Raw genomic sequence first — 22994 nt, forward strand, 5'->3', positions numbered from 1 at the left:
GCTGAGTATCATGGCAAAAGTGTCTCAAACATAGCAAGGGAGTCCTAAGCCAAGGTGTTTTTGACAGCAATAGCATACTGAAGAAGTTTACCTATTTGAGAACATTGAGCCTTGCGAGAGAGAGAGAGAGAGAGAGAGAGAGAGAGAGAGAGAGAGAGAGAGAGAGAAGAAGAAGAAGAAGAAGAAGAAGAAGAAGAAGAATGGGAAGAATGCAAGGGTATGGCACCTCTAGCCATCTTTAGTAGAGCAACCCTCTCTCGTGGAGAGCTAGGGTCCTCAACCTTGCCTCCCTTGTTGTCACTACAAGGGAGCTTAGTAAATGGGTGGGGAGTAAAGAGAGAGAAAGAGCTATGGAAAGCTCAACCTCTACTTTGATGCCTCAGTGAGTGAGAGCATGGGAGAGAAGGAGGGAGGGAGAAGAGAACTTGCCCAGCAGAAGAGAAAGCATACAAGCAAACTTCAATCACAAGAGCAGGAAACTCAAACTTAATTATGAGAATAGAATTACGTGTTTTTGCATTAGTCAAAATGTCTTATATACAAGATTCATATGTACAATGCCCAACCACCCACCAAGTCTTGTTCGAGGGCCCAAAAGTTAGTTTAGGCTAATTTCCTAGTCCATGTATACACTACAGCATTACACAAGTAGTAAGGTTGGTTTTGACTATCTTCTGACATTACACAAGTCGTAAGCTCAGAGATTTCTCATAATGATTTTACATGAAGTGCATTGCACGGTACAAAAGTATGGCTTAAAGGTGTTGCTGCGTGTTCGGAGTAATGATAGCCAATGTCTTAACAGACACTGTCTGTGGGTGGAGTACTCCAACACCCCTATCCTCCTCGGCCCCATCCTAAACCCACCTCAGCTCTAGCGAGCATCACCACCCTTTTGTTGAAGGACTCCTCTAGTTACCTTTGGTGTATTGTCCACTTTTGACACCACCTCCACTACCTTTGCTTCTTGGCTTTCTAGCTCTTTGATGCCACCCTCCAACCCCTTCGTCAGCTCGACCACCACTTCCTTTATTCCACCTCCACGCCACCCCCACCACTCTCCACCACCACCACTTCCTTCTCACCCACCACCACCACTTCCTTCTCACCCACCCCCACCACTCTCCACCACCACCACTTCCTTCTCACCCACCACCACATCTTCACCCCTCCCCCACCCAACCCCCTCTCCACAATACCTAACCCCACCTTGAGGCTTCCTTCATCTCCCCCCCTCTCCCAACCATCCTACATCATTTAACTCACCCATAACTTCTCAAGTGGCTCAAGTTCCACATCAATTCTTACCTCATGGAATGTAGTTTCTATGTTATGACTGCAAGTACAATGCCGAAAGCGATCATCCATGGATAGCCAAACATGACTGTAGCATAGATTGGACGATGGGAAAACGACCACAATCAAGCTTGCACAACACGGACACTAAATGTTCTTCTCTCACTGAAGGAGAGTCGGGATATATCTCTACTGAGATCCAGAAGTTATTAACACTGTTAAAAGTAGGTCCCATCGAGCCGGTAAGTGCAATTATCCATAAACTCAAAACCTCATCTAATTAATCCCTAACCACATCTCGTAAAACCAAAAGCCAAGGAGGCAAAAGTCCAACCAAAAGAGGAAAAGCTTTGTCAAAAATAGAGCAAACACTGCCAGATCTTATCTTGTTCACTCCTTCAACTTGCCTCCCCTCCTTCCTTCCCAAGGAGGCAAAAGCCAGATCTTATCTTGTTCACTCCTTCAACTTGCCTCCCCTCCTTCCTTCCCAAGGAGGCAAAAGTCCAACCAAAAGAGGAAAAGCTTTGTCAAAAATAGAGCAAACACTGCCAGATCTTATCTTGTTCACTCCTTCAACTTGCCTCCCCTCCTTCCTTCCCAAGATCCGCGTCTCATGGTTGGTGCTGGAGTGTATCTCTGTTCACCGACCCACTATGGGATATCCTTCCCTTCACTCGGCTTCCTGATACTTTGAATCTTCCTTGACTAGCTCATGCTCGATGCTTCGTTTGGGCATTGGATGAGATCTCTCTGGATATTATGATGCACTCCAAGTACCTCACGAGGGCAATTCCTCTCCGGAAACCCGCTGGGTTTGCAGAGTTTTTTGGGGGTGAGCCTAACGGCAAGTCCCATAGTACCTGGGCTCCTTCGGGAGTTCTTGGTCGCTGTCATGCCCAGTAAATGGGTCTCCTGAGGTCATGCCTCAAGGAAGTAGCGAAACCGTTCTCACGACCGAGACGACGAAGCTAATGGCAAAAGCGTTTCTCTGCTCGAGTCTCAGAAACGAGTGTGCTCGGCTCTGACCTCGGCTCAAAAAACAAAAACAAAAAAATAAGAAGTGAATGAATTTTTTGGGGGAAATTTTTTAATTGAACAACTTTGGTGGGACTCGGATTAAGGAATCCTGGCTGAGTTCGAATCAATACCTCACCTGCCGCTCGTACGAACACCTTCTCTTTCTTTCTCTCTCTCTCTCTCTCTCTCTCTCTCTCTCTCGCTACACTGATGAATCTGAAGGTATTTTCCTTTTCTTTTTCTGCTCTCCATGGGGAGAAACGCGTTACAGATCCTCCCTCCTCTTTGCAATTCAAAGAGAAGGGCTTATGCTCCCGTAAACCAATTACTACTACACAGAATTGCTAAAAAGCTACTTGCCCTTATCTAAATCAGTTCATAATTAGTCCTTCATAGTAATTATTCACAAATTAGAAATCAAGATTTTCCACTAATGATTTTCTGTTAATCTAAGGGCGGTTTCATGCCCTTCAATTTCATTTACGACCCTTGCTACAGCATAATCTGTTCTAGAATATACCAAAAGACACCTAATACAGACCTTCACAGGAGAAAATCAATTGAGTTCCGTGATCCTCTTTGCGTTGCCTGTGTTCGTATCCGAACTTGGGCTTGAATATAATCTGCGAAAGCATCTCTGCATTTAACTTCACCAACATCAATGGTGAGAGATGTTGCTCTTTGACAGAGGCCATGCTTTCTCCCCACTTGAAGAGGTGCAACGGAAGAAAGCAGCCAAAAACCATCCAGAAGGATTTCTGTTGAAGACAATCATGGAGTAGGGAAAGGACAGAAGGTGTCCTCTACGGCTGCGAGCCATGTCACTCGGAGTTCCGAGGGGCCATGCTTGATGATGTACCTCACCTTACAGGCTGGCTTCAGGTAAACCCCTCAATGCTCTAATTTGAGCTAAACCAATGCATGTAGCATCAGCTGTTGAGTGTCAGCTCTTAATAGTTCTTACCCTTCTTGATGCAAGCATGGCTGGAACATTCGCAGCTAATACCTTCTGCATGTTTGCTTGCAAATTGGTTTTCTGCTTGTTTTTTTGACATCTTGGATGCTACTTACATGATCAATCACGTTCAGGGTTATCTAGGTCCTCTCTATTATATAACTAGGCTTATTCAACAATGAGGTGAAGCTTTTTGGGCATTTGGCATTGCAGAATTATGTTGTATATGAATGGTTCTTTCAGAAGATCCGTGCTTCATTTCTTGCAGGCGGTACTTTGTTGACCCCAAACATCATGTTGTCAAAAGTGTAAGCTCCACCAAAACTGTGAGTTCAAGTATTGTCAAGTATTATTAAGGTTTTGATGCTAAGTTTGGAATATAACCTTGGCTTTCTTCTATGCCTTATCAGTGGATACTTCTAATGATATAATTTTTTGAAATCTGTGATGACGTGGTTTGAAAACCAGCTCTCTTTCTTGAGTACCTATTGTTAAAATGCTGAAAACAAGTCTGATTGATATATCCTTGTCAAAGATATAATAGGGTTCCTCACCAGCAGGCAGTGTCTCAGGTGGTTGAGAAACCCTCTTTTTTGGGAGAAGGGATCTAGTTTTGGCATGCTTGTCCCCGAGAAGAGGTCTGTAATAAAGAGATCCAATTTAAATTGCATAAGGTTTCTATTTTGGTGTTTTTGGTTTGAAAGCCAAAATCTTTCAATTGGCCATAAGCTAGCATTGTTAGGTGCAATAATGCATCATTTTTTTTTTCTGGAAAAAAGAGGCTTCTTTTAAGTATGATTAAAAAATAATAATCAGGTCAAGTAGGGGGAAATCTCAACCAATCAGGTGCCTTGTGCTGCCCGTAAGGTGCAATATGAGAAGTTGCCATGATCCCACTCTCTCATGAACTAGCCATGCTTGGGGAGTAGATGTAGGCATGTATGGCTTCTATAAAGGCCTTGGAGAACCGGATACCTCTTCAAGAAACCTCGGCACCCATTTCCTCCCCCCCACAGGTCTTACAAGCTGCCCCCCCCCCCCCCTTCTTTTTCCCCGAGATCCCTTCCCATGCCCCTTCCTAGATCTAGGGTTCAGCTATCTCCATAGAGGAGTTAACACAACATTCCCGTGCGCTACATGAATTGCATGAAGTCAGACATAGAGAAGGTGGTGTTAGCTAGTTGCTACATCGAAGGGGAAGCCATCTCATGGTGGACTCATCGGGTCTAGGTCAATTCCAATTATGGAGTTGCTGCCTATGTTTGGGACCAATTTGTCACTGACCTCAAGCAACGGTTTCTACCGCCTCATTATCTTAAGCGACTCGAGGACGAGTATCAAGGATTGTGCTACCTGTCCTCCAATTTGCAAATAAAGTCACTCACCTGGCTTTACAATTGTAGAAATTAGATGCAGTCAAAAGAGGTCAATTTCTCTATGGTTTGGACACGCAAATCCAATGGGATGTGTGCATGTTCGAACCAGAGACTTTGATCGAGCACTTTCGCTTGGGCAAAGTGCTGAGATGAAGTATAACAACGGAAAACCAAAGACCTTCTAGCCGGGAGTAGCCAAGGTAGCCACTGCCTCTGGCAAGGGCCAGAACTAGACCCACTCAGGGTCTATTCGGAAGCCTCTGGCTCCAAGAACTCGAACAACGGACCTCGCCTTACGCCAGACCCAGTTGATGTGGTGAGCCAACCTCCCACACCGACCCCCTAGGTTGCTAGTCCTCCAGCTTCCACACCTTTGGTTGGCGCCATTGTCAGTCGGGAGCTTGAAGATAAGCAGAAGGGCAACCATGACTCTGAGTACGAACGAAACTAATTGCTCAAGACTTTTGGCTACATAGTGGCCAAAAAGTCGTCATCTTGTTTGATAGCGGGCCGCGGCAGTACAGGGGATGTGGTCACGGAATAGGCTGCTAGGCAAGCCTGGTTTTCGTTGACCTCGGTAGATAAGAAAGTGAAGGGATTTAGCACGAGCATGACAACGAGCATCAAGTTTGAAGCTCGGCGGGCTAAATTAGTCATCCAGGGCATAGAATTTGTGCATGATTTCATGGTTGCCTTTCTTGTAGGTGCAGACATAATCTTAGGGATCCATTGGTTTCATAAGTTCATTCCCGACATTGATTGGGACCAGCACACGTTTGGATTACCCGAAATGTGTCAAAAGCCTGGTGATCATTAAGTGTGAGCTAGGGATACCCGGTCATTAGCTATATCCACGTTAAGGAGAGATTCGGAAAGGTGCACAGTGTGCGGTGATCTATGTTCAGACTACCCAGATAGTGACGTGTGCTTTGGAGAAGTACAAGGCCCTACATGACCGGTTCTAGAAGATCTTTCTTAGAGACAACATGCCTCCCAAACTTTCCTCATCTAGACCAGAGGACCATAAAATTGAGCTTCTCTTAGGTTTCAACCCCCCCCCCTCCCCCCTCCCCCGATAAGTTTCCATACCGCCCTAGCAAGGCCATGGAGACGGAGTTGGATTGTCAACTCCACGAATTGCTGCAGTCTGGTTTCATACATTCTAGTGTGTCTCCATTCGCAGCCCCGATCCTTCTCGCAAAAAAGAAGGATGGATCTTCCCGGCTTTGCGTAGATTATTGAGCGCTCAACAAGTTGACGATAAAGAGCAAGTCTCCTATGCCTCAGATTGATTACATCTTAGAGAGGCTGAATGGAGTAAAGGTGTTTTCAAAAATTGACCTCAAAAGTGGATACCATCAGGTACAAATTGTGGACGAGAATACCCTCAAAACCGCATTCCGAACTGAGTTTGCCCACTAAGTGTTTGTGGTCATGCCTTTTGGATTAACAAACACTCCAATTACGTTTAATCGCATGATAATGCGGGTATTCAGGGACTTGATAGGAAAGTGTGACTTCATTTTTTTGGACGACATACTGATTTTTTAGCTATAGAAGAGTAGCACGACATTGACGTCGAAAAAGTGATGAAATTGTGAAGAAATCGGAATTTTATTCGAGTTTCACTACCTCGGATATATAATCAGTGTTGAAGGCATCTGATTAGCCTATGCAAAGATGGCGGAAATCCTTAATTGGGAGATTCCGAAAACGGCATATGACATTTGGTCGCTTGTGGGTATTTGCCAGGCATATTCCACCCACATTGACAAGTTTTCTGATGTCTCGGCAGCATTGACTAATCTGCTTAAAGGCGCCAAGACTTGGAGGTAACAGAATAAGATGACCCCTTGGGGTTTATAGGCTTTCAAGGATCTCAAGGTTGCATTATCTGAGGCTCCTTGTTTAGCATTAGCCTCTTGGGATGACCCATTTCAGGTGATCACACTAATGCGAGTAACATCGCTATCAAGCGGTCTTGCAATAGAATGGGCATCTAGTAGCTTACGTGTCCCGTAATGTAATATGCGGAAGCTATGGGAGTCTTCTTTCAGCCCTAAACACCATCGTGGAACATGCTTGATGCAAAATGCAAGCAGAAGAGAGAGAGAGAGAGAGAGAGAGAGAGAGAGAGAGAGAGAGAGAGAGAGAGAGAAATGAAATGAAATGAAATGTTATATTAACGTCTTCAAAAGGCCATAATGACCTATGAGACCAAAAGTTACATCATGGTGGATCTGATACAATGTCTGGATAAAAAAACCCAGAAAATGAAAAAATAAAGATGATACTACTGGCACCTAAAAAATGAAACTGGAACTGGAAGGTACACTATGGAGGTACCTCCATCTCATAATATGTGCCGCATCGGACACTGGCGGATCTCCTCAATATCCTGTGTGGTCAGCACCCTAACTGGGTGTCTCGCATGCCTCGCAAGAATAATCCGAATCTGCCGCTGCAACATCCGTCTATGCTGGGATGCCCTCCTCCGTGGTCGTGGGCGTCTGGACCACCCAAGCTCAATCGCACGATCAATCAGTGTACCTCTGGTGTGGGCGGTATCCATGTCCTGCTGCTGCTGTGGTCCATCTGGCGCAGTGATGGCCGGACTAAAGAAGTCTGTAATGTGCCTCTGAGTCTGGCTCTCTGTGCGCCTAAGCAGGCTATCTCTATGTCTCCGCAGCTCAAGCAAGAACAATCCCAAACACCTCTGGTCCTGGTACCCCATGACTCTGGAAAGTGGTCCAAAACCCTCTCTGAATAAACAGTGGAAACGACCACGTATCTCATAGTATGCAGTACAATGGCATATATAATGCAGCTCTGTCTCTGGCTCCCCATGGCATACTCGGCATATCCTGGCCTCAGCTGGTATACCTCTATATCGGCCAATCTCAATCTCAAGCTGGTGTGAGGATGTGCGAATCTGACCAATAGCACATCGTACTGCATGAGACAAGTGTACATCCATGTAACTGGGTCTGATCACAAAACCATCTGCTGTGAGCTGAAGAAAATGTTCTCTGTAGAAAGCCATCTTCGTGCCCAGCTCCTCAGTCGGCTGTATCCATGTCCTCCTAATGTCCAGCTGAACTAAATCCTGACGGATGAGTCTGGTAATCTCTGTCCGTGTAAGAGTGAGAGAGGGTGCCTCCAGAGAATACTGGAAGGGAGGCAATCTGTCCATGCTAAAACCATGTGCCTGGAACCAAGATGTCATCTGTCCATACCAACAAGCCGTGTCTCCCTGTAAAGCTAACTGTCGGGAGGACTCCAGGGCGAGGCGTGCATATCTGTCTCGGGGGAGATCCCACAAGCCATGTATGTAGGAGACTGATCTCGTAAGAGCCTCAATCACCAGAGGGGCAGCCGCCAGCTCTGCTCGAATAATCTCATGAGGTACCACAGCCTTGGCTCTAATAAGCCTAGCAATCATAGATACCAAAGGCCTCTCCATACCTCTCCACCCGCCTGCGCTGTGATGGCCCACTGAAGGTCCCCATATCTGCACTCCATAAAGCATAGCTGATGTCACTAGAGTGTCAAAAAGCCAGAGTTTTGTTCGAGGTTCCTGAAACTGAACCTGCGAACACATCCTCTCCAAACCACCCAGGGCTGCATGTGCTCTAGTCAATCTAGTCTCTGCTGCTCTCCTCATCGAAAACACTGGCCCACTGAATACTACCCCAAGATATGTATATGCATCTGTATACTCCACAATCTCCTGCCCATATGTAAATGTGGAAGCTGATCGCCGAACCCACTGTGGCGTGGTGTTAAACACCATAACCTTGGTTTTGCCAAGGTTGACAGACAATCCACTATCATGTGCAAACTCATGTAAAGCATCCAGATGACGCTGCATACCCTCAGGAGAGTCAGAGATCAACACAATATCATCAGCATATAACAATAGTGGGATCCATGTACCTGCTAGCTGGGCTCCTCTGTCCCCCAATCTCTCAATGTAGTCAGAAGCCTCATCCACATACATACCAAACAGTGAAGGAGATAACGGGCAACCTTGCTTCACTCCTATAGTGGAGTGAACCAAAGTAGAGACCCCCTCTGGGGTGCGTACCTGTCCTGCAACTGATCTGTATAAAGCCATAATTCCCCATATGAGCTCTGTGGGTACCCCCATCTCCTGTAATCGCCTCATCAATCTGGCTCTGGGCACTGTATCAAATGCTTTGCGGAAGTCCACAAAGCTACAATAAATCCGTCGCCCATGCGACCTGCCCTCCTCAATAATGGCCCGGAGAGTCAAGATGTGGTCAAGAGTAGAGAAACCTCTCCTGAACCTTGCCTGTCCCTCTGCTCGAATGCCAACTCTCTCTGCCCATCTAGCGTCTTTGTGAGAGCTCTATGGTCAGGAGTCTGGATCTAGTGTGCAGACGTGCACCTGCTTTATGTAGCCGAGGCCGGCAGTAGTCTCGAGGCCCGCGAGGGTAGCTTCATGGCGGTATGGGACGTCACGAGGTAGAGATTGGTCGGTACGTCCATCTAGTTAGCTCAACTCGTGGCTCGGTGGGGACAACCAAGACTTGTGGGCTTGCCCACGGCTGTCAAGGTTGGGAGGTGAGTCAGGCCTGCACCCCCTTCATGTTTGTTTGGTTTGTTTGCAGGTTTCGAGTCTTGTACCAGGAGCGTTCTTCAGGGAGATCCTATGGAGATTTGACAGTAGTATCAGAGCAAGCCTCGAGAATGAGCAAGTTAGTAGGTAGAGAAGATGAGGTCAAAGAAAAGGTATGAGTTCGAGAAGATTGCTGTTTTTCTGTATATAATGCTGTTTTTTCAGATTCAGTATGTTGCTTTTGCATCGTAGGAACCCGTGATGAAGGTTTTGGTCTTGTATGGGTTGTTTGCTTTGCAAGAAGAAGGGCTGTAGGTGTTTTCAACTGTGTAAACAGTTTGAGGAAGAGAGAGAAGTAGAAAAAGCCAGTCGGCTATATGTTTGTGAGAGAGAGAGAGAGAGAGAGAGAGAGAGAGAGAGAGAGAGGTGGTGCCTAGGAGGTTGTGCATACATGGCTACGCAGTCTTAAGTGCGAAGAAGCTAGCCACAAGACCAGTCGTAGTCGGACTAGTACACTTAGGCACGTGGACTGGTACACGCAGCCAAGCAGGCACGTAAGAGCGTAGGCGGCCAAGTGAACACGCAGGCAATTTCAGGCGCACGCGGGCAGTTGGGCGTGTTTGTGCAGGCAGGCGGGTACCAGTCGTGCGCAAAATCACTGTAGGCGGCGCACGTGGGCAGTCGACGGGTGGCATGAAGGCGGCGCTAAGGTGCTGTAGGAATTCGCGAAAAGCAAAGTCGCCGGCCGGAGGGTTTTTTTTTTGGATAAATAAAAAAAACCCACGTTGCTTTCGTTTTTTGCCGAACCTTAGTGAAAGGGCCTAAAAAACCCAAGTGTTGCTTTATAAGTGTTTTTTTTAAGAAAACAGAATATATATATATATATATATATATATATATATATATATATATATATATATATATATATATATATATAAGTAAGCTTTTGGGAAAGCCTATAAATTCCCCTCAAGGAGGCTTCTTGCCACACATCTCTCAAGCTCTCAAGCTCTCTAGCACTCTTCCTTGTGCAAGATAAATCTTTTCTCTCATCTTGCCCTCTTCAAGATGTTGACCCAAGAATCCGAGTTGGAGCCCATTCCTGAATGTGAAGACCTGCCAGCTAACTACGGAAGCCACCGATGGTGTTCTTTTCGACGATTTTGTTTCAAAATTAGATTTCCAAGAGTTTAAAGTTGCTCTTGAAGCTTCTTCCTCGGAACGTCAAGCACAAATCGCTGCCCAGATGCAGGCTTTACAGAACTCCATCTCTTTGTTGACCACTACCCTATCTACTCTTTCGGGTATGGATACTTTGGCATCTGCTTTAGGCCCCAGTATTACTCCGGAACAGTTTGGGAGCGAGCAAAAGCAGCGTATCAAAGAGATAGTGGACACTTGGCTACATAAGTGGTAAGTCCATTTTCAGTTTCATCCATATGACGATGGCAAAAAGATCCAATTAGTAGCAGGTTTCCTCTCAGGCAAAGCTTTGCTTTGGTGGAAAGAACTCAACCCTAAACCAATGACTTGGGCACAACTCGAAGAAGTCTTCAAGAAAGAATTCCTCAAGAAAGAGAATGACTATGATATTGTTGCCCGGTTTGTTACTTTGACCATGACCTCGCAGAACCTCACTTATGAGGTCTATCTCCAGAAATTTAGGGACTTGCAGATGAAAGCTATGAAGATGGATCCTACCACTCTTTTGGATTTCTTCGTAGCCGGTTTACCCGACTCGTACCATTTACAGGTTAAAAACAACAAATGCAAAACTTTGGGCGAGGCCATTCATTCCGCTCGTATCTATAATGATACAATGGTCTCTTCCAAGTCTAAACCCGCGACCGAGCAAGGGAACAAACATAAAAGGAAGTTCTCTGTACCGATGGCTAGCACGACAGAAGGAAAGTCTTCGAACCAACCTTTGAAGAATTCAACTTCGACCCCAGCGAAGAAAAAACGTCTCCTTAAGGCTTTGAAGCTCAAGAAGGAGAGACGTTGCTTCATCTGCGAAGAAAAAGAACATATGCGTAAGGAGTGCCTGAAGCAAAAAGGTGCCAAGACCAACGCATTATCCAAGCCAAAGGCAGCTAACCAGTTGTCTTTGACAGGTACGTCAGCTACCGTACTTTCTCGCCCTAGTTCATGTTCTGATTGTCTGTTCAACTCTAAAGTTTTTGGCTTGCATGATCTTCTCTGAGTTTATGGAGAAGTGAATGGCCATAGAATCCACATTCTTCTAGACCCTGGCAGCTCACACAATTTTGTTAATTACAAACTTGTGCAGAAATTGGATCTTGACACAACACCTAGCGATCATACCTATGAGGTACGCTTACCTGTGGGTCGGCAAGTATGGGATCGAAAGGTGGAGACGCTACCGATCCGAATTCAGGACTACGAAGATACTCTGGAATGCATGTAGACTTGTTATTAGGGATTGAGTGGTTTAAGACTCTTCAAGTCCAGATAGATTGGTCTAGTCATACTTTTTCTTTTGAACATAGGAACACCCAGTATAGTGTCTTAGGTGATTGTATACATCCCTCTCAGGGACCTCTTGTACATACAGTTGATTTTGGAAATATAATGGATTCTTTCTTGTATACTGCTTTCCATTGTGTCTTGATTCCACTTTCTTCATTTCTCATTTCTACTATGGATGTTAATGAATTAAGTGTGTTTGAAAGCAAAGAATTAAAGAAGATACTTGATTTGTTTCAAGATGTATTTCCTAAGGAACTGCCATCAGGCTTACCATCTGAAAGGGCAATAGATCATCGTATTGACTTGGTCCTTGGTGCTCACCTTGTTAGTATTCCACCTTACACGATGAGCCAAGCTGAGGAAGATGAGTTGGCCAAACAACTCGAAGATTATTTGAGGATGGGCAAGATCCGTCCAAGTAAATCACCTTGGGGTGCACCTGTGTTGCTTAGGATAAAGAAGGACAACACCTGGAGAATGGGACACAAGATTACTAGAGATGGATTGAGCATTGACTATGACCAAGTTCAGAAGGTTCTGGCCTGGCCTATATCGCAGACAGTGAAACAACTTCGTTCTTTTCTCGGTTTTGTTGTTTTTCTTCGAAAATCTGTGCAGGATTACTCTAGCTCACACTACCGATGACCAACTTGTTGAAAGGTTGTGGACGTAAGTCGAATCAGCCTATCACTTGGAATAATGATCTAGATATAGCCTTCAGACTTTTAAAAGATAAAGTTAAGGAAGCACCTATCTTAGTATTACCCGATCCTAGTTGGCCTTATGTTCTTGAAACTGATGCCAGTGACTATGCAATCGGGGCTGCTCTATTTCAAGATGGTAGACCTGTTGCTTTCGAAAGTAAAAAGCTAGACGACACTCAATTTCGTTGGCCAAGCCTTGAGAGAAGGAGCTTTATGCTGTCATTCACGCTCTCAAGGTTTGGAGACATTATTTATATGGCTCCAAGTTTGTGGTATTGACTGTTAGTCAATCAAGTATGTGTGTGATGCCGATGATTTAAGAGGAAGGAAAGCTCGATGGGTTGAATTAATGCAAGATTTTGATTTTGAGATTCGTTACCGAAAGGGGTCCATGAACGTCGCAGATGCATTTAGTCGAATTAGAGAGGTGAATACTTTGTCGTTCACCGAGATTTCTACCGACTCATTTCAGTCATTGAGAGAGCTTTGCAGGACTGATAGTTATTTTGGTCCATTTTGGTAGAAGATCGAGGACGGGAGCTCATTGATTGACCAAGACTCAATGACTGAGCAGCCTACCATTCAGGCTGCAGGAGGTCGGTAGATGATTGGGAATGGTTTACTATTCCGTAATGACAAAATTTGTGTACCATAGATCCCAGACATTAGGTCCAAGATTCTTAAGGAGTGTCACGACGCCCCTTCTGCTGGACACCTTGGGGTACACAGGACATTATCTTTAGTGAAACACACTTTTTATTGGCCAAAGATGAAAGGGTATGTAGAAGATTATGTTCTCAAGTATCAAGTTTGTCAAGCAAATAAAGCTGAACGCTTTAGACAAGCTAGGTTGTTGCATCCTTTGCAAATCCCAGGTAATAAATGGGAAAGTATTTCCATGGATTTATTATCGGATTGCCAAGAACACGTCAAGGCCACGATTCTATTTGGGTTGTGGTGGATCGCTTGACAAAAATGGCTAGATTTTTACTGACACGGAAGTTCATTACAGCTACGCAATTAGCATGGCAGTTTATCGAGCAATTGTTTAGACTTTCCGGGTTACCGCAGGACATAGTCAGTGATAGGGACTCTAAGTTTACAAGTGACTTTTGGAGACTTGTTTTTGAGAAGTTGGAAACAACTTTGAATTTGAGTTCCTCAGATCATCCTCAATCTGATGGCCAGACTGAAAGAGTTAATTAGATTTTGGAGGATATGCTTCGAGCATGTCTCCAAAAGACATAGTTCATGGGAGGATTATCTTCCTATGTTAGAATTTGCATATAATAGTACTAAGCATACGAGTAGAGGTTTTAGTCCTTTCACGCTTATGTATGGTTTTCAACCTCGATCACCTGTTACAGTGGGATTTTCAGGACTTCAGCATGATGCAACACGTAATTTTTTGCAAGATATGCAAGAAATGTTACAAGTTGCGAAAGAATCTATTAGAAGTGCTCAAGACAGAGACAGATTTTGTCATGGCCCTGTGAAAATGGAACAGTACAAGTGTGGGCATGGTGGTTGCTGAGTCAAAATATCAAATGATTCACATGGGGAGTGCCCGGACACAGTTAATGATGTGTGGACATCCCTAGGTGTGAAGGGGGGAACTAGAACATTAATATTTTAATGTTTTATTGAAGGTTGCCCCTAGGCCTTAGTGGCCCCTAGGGAACTTTAATAACTATTAAAGTTGGGGGCCTAGGATTAATATGGGGAGGGGGCAACTCCACTTTTGGAGTGCATGCCTCTCTCTCTTCTCTCTCTCTCTAGCTTTTGGGGGAATCGTGCATGAGGAAGCGTGGAGAAGAAACGTGAGAGCAAGTCGACTGTTGAATATTGATTTTGGCTGCTGTTTTTCTGTGCAAACCAGCCGTACAGTCCACGTGTGCAGCCCGTACAGCCCTGTATGACTGCAAGTACAGTACAGCTGCTTTACTCTGCTGCAGTTTCCTCTGTGGGTACAGGCGGCGCTGACAGTCTGAGGAGGTACAGAAGCTGTGGGTTCTGACAGAAGCCGTACAGCAGGTACAGTTACCTGTACGACTGCTGACAGGTGGCTGTACAGCAGGTACAGAGCTGTACCATCAGGTACAGTGGGGTACAGCAGGAGCAGGTGCATCAGTACAGCTGCAGGCGGCGTATTTTTCTGGTACAGACAGAGCCGTACAGCTGCAGGCGGCGCTCTCTTTGGTACAGGCGGTACTTTTCTTGGTACAGTCGGTGCAGCATCAAAGGGCTGCAGGTACAGCACTGAAGTGGATGCGGAGAGGAAGGTACAGACAGGTACTCCCACACGTGTGAAGCAGAGCTGTTGAAACAAGTGTGCAAGTACAGACTGGTACAACTACTTCCTCCGGTGCAGATCCACGAGCTGATTTTGGTAAGCTCCGAGTTTGTTCATCTATCTCTCTTTCCGTTGCCTTATGTCTGTTGCAGATTCGAGTTATCTGGCCCCTTGTGAGAGGAGGGGTATGGCAGATTGAAAAGGGTGGAGACAGAGATTGAACAGTGAATGTATGTTTGTGCTGAGATGTTGGATCATATGCATGAGATATGCAAGATGTATGCTCATGGCTGTCCTGCTGAATAGTCTTGGCTGATCAGAGGGAGGCACAGAGTGTTGCTTTGATACACAGATCTGTGTGTGTGAATCCTCTGTGCTAAGAGGTATTGTGGGCTGTCAGATTGGACATACAGGTGTACTCTCTTGGTTGATTTTGTTGTACTCAGCCTTACATACTTTTGAAATTGAATAAAGAAATACCGCAAGGGGCGCCAAGCTTTGGGGCCAACAGGTGTCGCTTTGTTTTCAGATTTGGGGCACTCTAGCTCCAAACTATTTTGTTTTCATATCTAGACTACAAGTGGACGGGTGACTGCTAGTCTACCGCACTTTGGTTTCTACCAGAGGCCGGTTTCAAGGTTCCGTCCCCGGGACCAATCATCAACTTTCTGAAGGGGGTGAGCTCGTGGTTGCCTCGAAGAAAGCCATCGCTGAAAAATTCAGCAAACATGTCTGATACAGAGGATGAGTACTTCTATCATGAAGAGGAAGAGCAAGAGAGCTCTCCTGAGAGAGATGTATCTGAGGATATTCATGCAGGAGAACAGGCTGCAGATGTTGAGCCTTATGAGGATGTAACACAGCCAGAAGATGTACTTGGTAAAGAGGATGATGATGCTCGGTTTAAAGATCGTTTGGTTGGTGTTATGGATGTATTTATGCAGCTCACACAAAGTGTGAGGTTTGCTGAATTTATGAGATCCCGTACAGAGCCCGAGAAGAAGAAGAAGAAGGTTCGTTCTAAGAATCTTCCTCAGGGTCATAGTGGTGCCATCCCACAGGATCCATCTTTTGGCCAGTTTCCGAACATGCAGCATGCTTATGGAGCAAACTCAGAGAGTTCCTTCTTTGGACAGCCATCAATTCCTCAGCAGAATATGCATCCAGGTTATTTTGGTGGTGGCTCGGTGTTCCAATCCATGACTGGGGGTTACCCTCAGGGAGGCATGGGTATGCAGGGCCTTTTGGAGCTAATTTTCAGCCTGGTATGCAGGGGAATATGTATGGTGGTATGCAATCCGGTATGCAAGGAAATATGTTTGGAGGCATGCAACCTGGAATGCAAGGCAATATGTATGGTGGCATGCAGCCAGGTATGCATAATGGAATGTTTGGAAACATGGCTAGAATGTATGGTATGCCAGGTGTGGGAATGATGGGCATGAATGTTGGGGGCAGCAATCTTGCAAAGCCACTTCCATATGATAATCTAACGCCTATGGGAAAGGCGAAGGATTATAAGGAAGGGGGAGCTGCTGTGAAGTTTGACACATTCAGTGGAGCCAAAGATAAACTGAAAGCACTTACCTTTTTACAGCAGTTTGATGCTGCTTTTTCTGGTGGGAATTACACAGAGTCCTCTAAGGTGAGGAAAGCTGCCACTTTTCTCAAGGGCAATGCTTTGCAGTGGTGGTCTACTCTTCTTTTGCAGGGCATAGCACCCACTACTTGGGTACAATTTAAATAGGTCTTCTCTTCCGTATGGCTCACATCTACATTTGAGGTGGATGTTATGACTGTATGGCACAAGTTGGATGCTTCAAAATGTGAAAATTTGGAAGACTATAACAAGAAGTTTTGGGAAGCTTTACTCCCAGTGACTTCTTACCGTGCAGTGCCTTTGTCTGAGCAGGTAGAGAAGTATTGTTGTGGGCTGCCCAAAGAGGTGCGAGATTATTGTATCAAGACTCGAGTAACGAACATGTCACAGATGATTGAAAATGCTATGATAGCAAATGCGTTACTCACAGGAGGATCATCTGGGTTTAAAGGAAGTAAGAACTGGAGTAAGAAAGCTGAAAAATCTGGGCATGCTTCTCGTGATACTAAAGGGTCTTCAGAGACGAGGTATAAGAAGTTGCCAATGCCTAAGAGAACTTCTGAGGAAAGACAGGCTTTGAGAGATGCTCGGAAATGTTTTTACTGTATTGAAGAGGGGCATATGTCATTTAATTGTCCCAAAAGAAAGTCCCAAAAGGACTCTGACAATAAAGGAGAGCCCAAGTCAAAGAAACCAAAACCTTTTGGAGGGTTAGTTTCTGATCTTGTGGGGGAACAGCCAGGTGGTGAAGAGACAGAGTTGTGCATGGCATGGAGCAAAGTGAGAGATCAGAATGCCTTGATATTCTTTGACACAGGTGCTAGAGCCAACTTCATTTCACCAGATTTGGCTGGCCGCTTGGGGATCCGTGCAGAGGAGATGGGGCCGTTACATGAGGCTAACATGGCTTGTCTAGGGTATGCAGAACCCGTTACTCCTATCATTGGGAAGCTCAGGCTTCATTTGCAGGGTTATGTGGACAGCGAAGAGTTCTTCATCATGCCACTTGATGGCTGTGATGTTTTGTTGGGGATGCCATGGTGCCACAGAGTACATGCGGTGGTGGACACCTACAATAGGAAAATCACTGTGACTCATAGAGGGAAAGAACATGTACTGGATGTAAAACTCAAAAGGGGAATCTGTTCCTATTGTATCCGCTTCGGCGATTTCATCAGTAATGAACAAGCATCTTTCCGCGTACTTGATTTATGTAAAGGATGCACAAGATGATGAGTCTAAGTCTAATTTGTCTATGTTAGATAAGGACAGGACTGATTTCTTATGTGGGTTTCAAGATTGTTTTTCCGAGTCATTGCCAGGAGAACTTCCTCTTGAGAGGCCAGAAGATCATGCCATTGATGTAATTCCTGGTAGTACTCCACCGAATAGACCGCCGTACCGTGTTAGTGCAGCCCAACAGGAAGAGATTATGAGTCAGGTGCAGGAGCTTCTGAATAAAGGGTTGATACAGCCTAGCTCATCACCCTTTTGCTCACCTGTACTCTTGGTGCAAAAGAAGGATGGTTCTTGGCGCATGTGTATTGACTACAGGGCGCTGAACAAGAACACCATCAAGAATCGATTCCCCATACCGAGGATCGATGACATTTTGGACCGCTTACAGGGCTCCACAGTCTTTAGTCGCATTGACTTGAAAAGCGGGTATCATCAGATACGAATTAGACCCGAGGATGTGCATAAGACAGCATTCCGAACCACGTTTCGGTTGTATGAGTTTTTGGTTATGCCCTTTGGTTTGACAAATGCACCTGCCACATTTAACAGAATGATGGACAGGATTTTCAGGCCTCATCGAGCGTTTGTGGGCACATTCTTTGATGATATGATTGTCCATTCACAAACTGAGGAACAGCATAGAAGGCATTTGGCCATTGTGTTTGCAGAACTCAGAAACCATAGGCTGGTTGTTAATGGCAAAAAGAGTGAGTTCTTTTTGCAAGAGATACATTTCTTGGGGCATATTGTGTCTAAGCATGGAGTCCGTATGGATCCAGCAAAGGTGGAAGCAATTCTTAATTGGCCAGATTTGAGGACCGTGCATGATGTACGCAGCTTTCTAGGATTGTGTTCCTATTACAGGCGGTACATACGGTACTTTGCTGAAATTGCTTCGCCTCTTCATGCCTTGACAAAGAAGGCAACTCCGTTTAGGTGGGCTGATCGAGAAATTACAGCATTCAAAAAGCTCAAAGAAAAGCTTACTTCGGATCCAGTATTGGCGTTACCGGACCTCCGAAAGGCTTTTATTGTCCAGTGTGATGCATGCGGAAGTAGCATTGGTGCAGTTCTCATGCAAGAGGGACATGTGATAGTCTATGAGAGTAGAATATTGCAAGATGCCGAGAAGCATTTACAGGTTTATGAGAAAGAGATGTTGGCTGTAATTCACGCTCTTTCTACATGGAAACACTACTTGCTTGGGGCTGATTTCACTGTGCAGCTAGATCATCAGACCTTGCGTTATTTCCTCACACAGACTAAGCTTTTAGAGAAGCATATGCGTTGGGCAAACTTTTTGTCTATGTTCCACTTCCAGATTGTGCATGTGGAAGGCAAAAAGAATGTAGTGGCAGTTGCTTTGTCACGCAAGCCACAGGTCTCTGCAGTTTCACTTGCTTATCATCATGAGCTTGATGAAATGAAAGAGCAGTATGCCCATGATGAGGACTTTGAAAAGTTGTATGATCAGATGTATGAGGGTCAGCGGCATGAGCATTATACTCTCAGAGATGGATTTTTATTGATGCATGGCAGACTGTGTGTTACCAGGCCATTGCGACTCAAGGTTATGATTGAAAGTCATGCTCCACCGTATGCAGGTCATAGAGGTATTGACGCCACGGTAAAAGCAATGGAGACTTTCTTTTATTGGCCAACCTTGAGAAGAGATGTTGATTCCTTCGTCAGGCAATGCATCGTATGTCAGAAGGTAAAGTTGGACCGTCAAAAGACACCAGGGTTACTACAGCCTTTACCTATTCCAGATAGACCTTAGGAGAGCATTGCCATGGATTTTATATTTGATCTTCCACGGACACAAACGGGCAATGATGGCATTTGGACTATCATATGCAGGTTCAGTAAGCAGGCCCATTTTATTCCCGTGCGTAAGACGATCATTGTGGATCATATGGTGAAGTTGTTCATGGCGAACATCTTCAAGTATCATGGCTTGCCTACATCTATCATTAGTGACCGTGATCCACGGATGACGAGTTTGTTTTGGAGAGGATTGTTTGACAACATGGGTACAACTCTCAAGTTTTCATCGTCATTTCATCCACAAACAGATGGTCAGCGTCAGAAGAGGCTAACTCTACAGTGTTGGATCTTCTTAAGTGTTATGTGTCAGAGCACAAGCAACAATGGGAAAAGTATCTTCCTTTGGTGGAGTTTGCATATAACAACACTGTACATACCTCGACAGGCAAGGCGCCTTTTGAGATTGTGGAAGGAGGGAAGAAGGTACCATATGGGCCTTTTCAGGTATTGGAAAAGATTGGTGAGGTAGCCTATCGTTTGAAGCTACCAGATCACTGCAGGATTCACAATGCTTTTCACGTGAGTCTCCTTAGACCTTTCCGTGGGGATGTGCCTGAGGATGTATCAGATGAGGCTCAGCCGGAAGTTGAGGAACTTGATGAGGTTCTGATTCCAGAGCAGATATTGGCACATAAGGAAAGAAAGGTACGAGGTAAAGTTTCCCGTCGCTATCTTGTGAAGTTCAAGAACTATTCACCGATGGATGCGAAGTGGATGGAGGAAGGTGACTTAACAGATTCACCTCAGGTTTTGCAGCTTTATCTCGATGCCTTTGAGTTAGAGCCGACTCTTGTTGTGGCTCATTCAGGTTCAGCAGAGCATGGGTCTGGAGCATTACCTGATACTCAAGAGAGGGGTAGCACCTCCACTCCCTTGATACAGACAGGCTCAGATGACATCTAGAGGTCGCTTGATGCAGTTTTTATCTCACCCGAAGGTACTGATGGCTGACAGTACATCTGTTTATGGGACTTCTATGATATATGTGTACTAGTCACATGGGATGTTGTGGATATGTATGGTTCATAGTGGTATACAACTTGGACTATTACTACGCCATTGGTTTGCAGTGAATGATGTTACATATGCATGGCTTAGAGAGATTGGGACGTTGATCTTGCCATACTGTATATTTCACTTTGGATATTTTGCTGTATCACCAGAATGCAATCGAGGACGCTTGCCATTTTTCAAGAGGGGGGTATGTTATGGCCCTGTGAAAATGGAACAGTACAAGTGTGGGCATGGTGGTTGCTGAGTCAAAATATCAAATGATTCACATGGGGAGTGCCCGGACAGAGTTAATGATGTGTGGACATCCCTAGGTGTGAAGGGGGGAACTAGAACATTAATATTTTAATGTTTTATTGAAGGTTGCCCCTAGGCCTTAGTGGCCCCTAGGGAACTTTAATAACTATTAAAGTTGGGGCCCTAGGATTAATATGGGGAGGGGGCAACTCCACTTTTGGAGTGCATGCCTCTCTCTTCTCTCTCTCTCTAGCTTTTGGGGGAATCGTGCATGAGGAAGCGTGGAGAAGAAACGTGAGAGCAAGTCGACTGTTGAATATTGATTTTGGCTGCTGTTTTTCTGTGCAAACCAGCCGTACAGTCCACGTGTGCAGCCCGTACAGCCCTGTATGACTGCAAGTACAGTACGGCTGCTTTACTCTGCTGCAGTTTCCTCTGTGGGTACAGGCGGCGCTGACAGTCTGAGGAGGTACAGAAGCTGTGGGTTCTGACAGAAGCCGTACAGCAGGTACAGTTACATGTACGACTGCTGACAGGTGGCTGTACAGCAGGTACAGAGCTGTACCATCAGGTACAGTGGGGTACAGCAGGAGCAGGTGCATCAGTACAGCTGCAGGCGGCGTATTTTTCTGGTACAGACAGAGCCGGACAGCTGCAGGCGGCGCTCTCTTTGGTACAGGCGGTACTTTTCTTGGTACAGTCGGTGCAGCATCAAAGGGCTGCAGGTACAGCACTGAAGTGGATGCAGAGAGGAAGGTACAGACAGGTACTCCCACACGTGTGAAGCAGAGCTGTTGAAACAAGTGTGCAAGTACAGACTGGTACAACTACTTCCTCCGGTGCAGATCCACGAGCTGATTTTGGTAAGCTCCGAGTTTGTTCATCTCTCTCTCTTTCCGTTGCCTTATGTCTGTTGCAGATTTGAGTTATCTGGCCCCTTGTGAGAGGAGGGGTATGGCAGATTGAAAAGGGTGGAGACAGAGATTGAACAGTGAATGTATGTTTGTGCTGAGATGTTGGATCATATGCATGAGATATGCCAGATGTATGCTCATGGCTGTCGTGCTGAATAGTCTTGACTGATCAGAGGAAGGCACAAAGTGTTGCTTTGATACACAGATCTGTGTGTGTGAATCCTCTGTGCTAAGAGGTATTGTGGGCTGTCAGATTGGACATACAGGTGTACTCTCTTGGCTGATTTTGTTGTACTCAACCTTACATACTTTTGAAATTGAATAAAGAAATACCGCAAGGGGCGCCAAGCTTTGGGGCCAACAGGTGTCGCTTTGTTTTCAGATTTGGGGCACTCTAGCTCCAAACTATTTTGTTTTCATATCTAGACTACAAGTGGACGGGTGACTGCTAGTCTACCGCACTTTGGTTTCTACCAGAGGCCGGTTTCAGATTTTATTCTAATAGACATCGTTCACCCAGAGAGTTCTCTGAAGAAGGAACGATGGTGTATTTGCGAGTTCTGAAAGATTCCGAGACTTTACGGACAGGTCGATCTCCGAAATTATCCCCTAGATATTGTGGACTATTTTGTATTACACGACGGATTGGTTCAGTCGCATATGAATTGGATTTGCCTTCTCATGTGAAAGTTCATCTTGTATTTCATGTCAGTAGACTTAAGAAAGTACTGGGTGGAACAGACCAGTTAGTTACTCCTCAAGAAATCATAGATGTCGAGGACATGACATTTGTTCCATACGAACCGGAAAAGATTCTTGGATTTCGTGAAAGACGATTCTGTAATACTCTTATCACACGACGGATTGGTTCAGTTGCATATGAATTGGATTTGCCTTCTCATGTGAAAGTTCATCTTGTATTTCATGTTAGTAGACTACTTAAGGAAGTACTGGGTGGAACAGACCAGTTAGTTACTCCTCAAGAAATCATAGATGTCGAGGACATGACATTTGTTCCACACGAACCGGAAAAGATTCTTGGATTTCGTGAAAGACGATTGCGTAATACTCTTATCACGGAATACAAGATCAAGTGGAAGGATCGTGTTGATGAGGAGGACGCTACATGTCAGTAGACTTAAGGAAGTACTGGGTGAAACAGACTAGTTAGTTGCTCCTCAAGAAATCATAGATGTCGAGGACATGACATTTGTTCCACACGAACCGGAAAAGATTCTTGGATTTCATGAAAGACGATTACGTAATACTCTTATCACGGAATACAAGATCAAGTGGAAGGATCGTGTTGAGGAGGACGCTACATGGGGGACATTGACTACCCTTCACAGGAATTACCCTGGCTTTTTAGTGAGCTCAAGAGTGAGCTCTTAGAGGAAGGGGAGTATGTCATGTGCACAGTGTGTATCTACCGTGTGCACACAAGACTAGCTTC

The 22994-nt window shown here is 45.2% G+C and overlaps 1 long non-coding RNA gene across 28 annotated transcripts in view; it reads left to right on the forward strand.

Moving 5' to 3' along the window:
- Window positions 1-2490: 2490 nt before the first annotated feature.
- LOC147620010 (uncharacterized) overlaps window positions 2491-22994 on the forward strand; it is a 62416-nt gene continuing 41912 nt past the window's right edge. The window contains exons 1-4 of one of the 28 annotated variants that reach the window (XR_015261709.1): window positions 2491-2535; window positions 3002-3195; window positions 3482-3576; window positions 3829-3906. This is a non-coding gene — a long non-coding RNA (uncharacterized LOC147620010). The other 27 variants (XR_015261736.1, XR_015261735.1, XR_015261733.1 and 24 more) reach the window with 27 other exon arrangements.

This window comes from Cibotium barometz, chromosome 32 (genome assembly GCF_041138505.1).
Source record: "Cibotium barometz isolate CiBa-2024 chromosome 32, ASM4113850v1, whole genome shotgun sequence".
NCBI classification, from domain to species: Eukaryota; Viridiplantae; Streptophyta; class Polypodiopsida; order Cyatheales; family Cibotiaceae; genus Cibotium; species Cibotium barometz.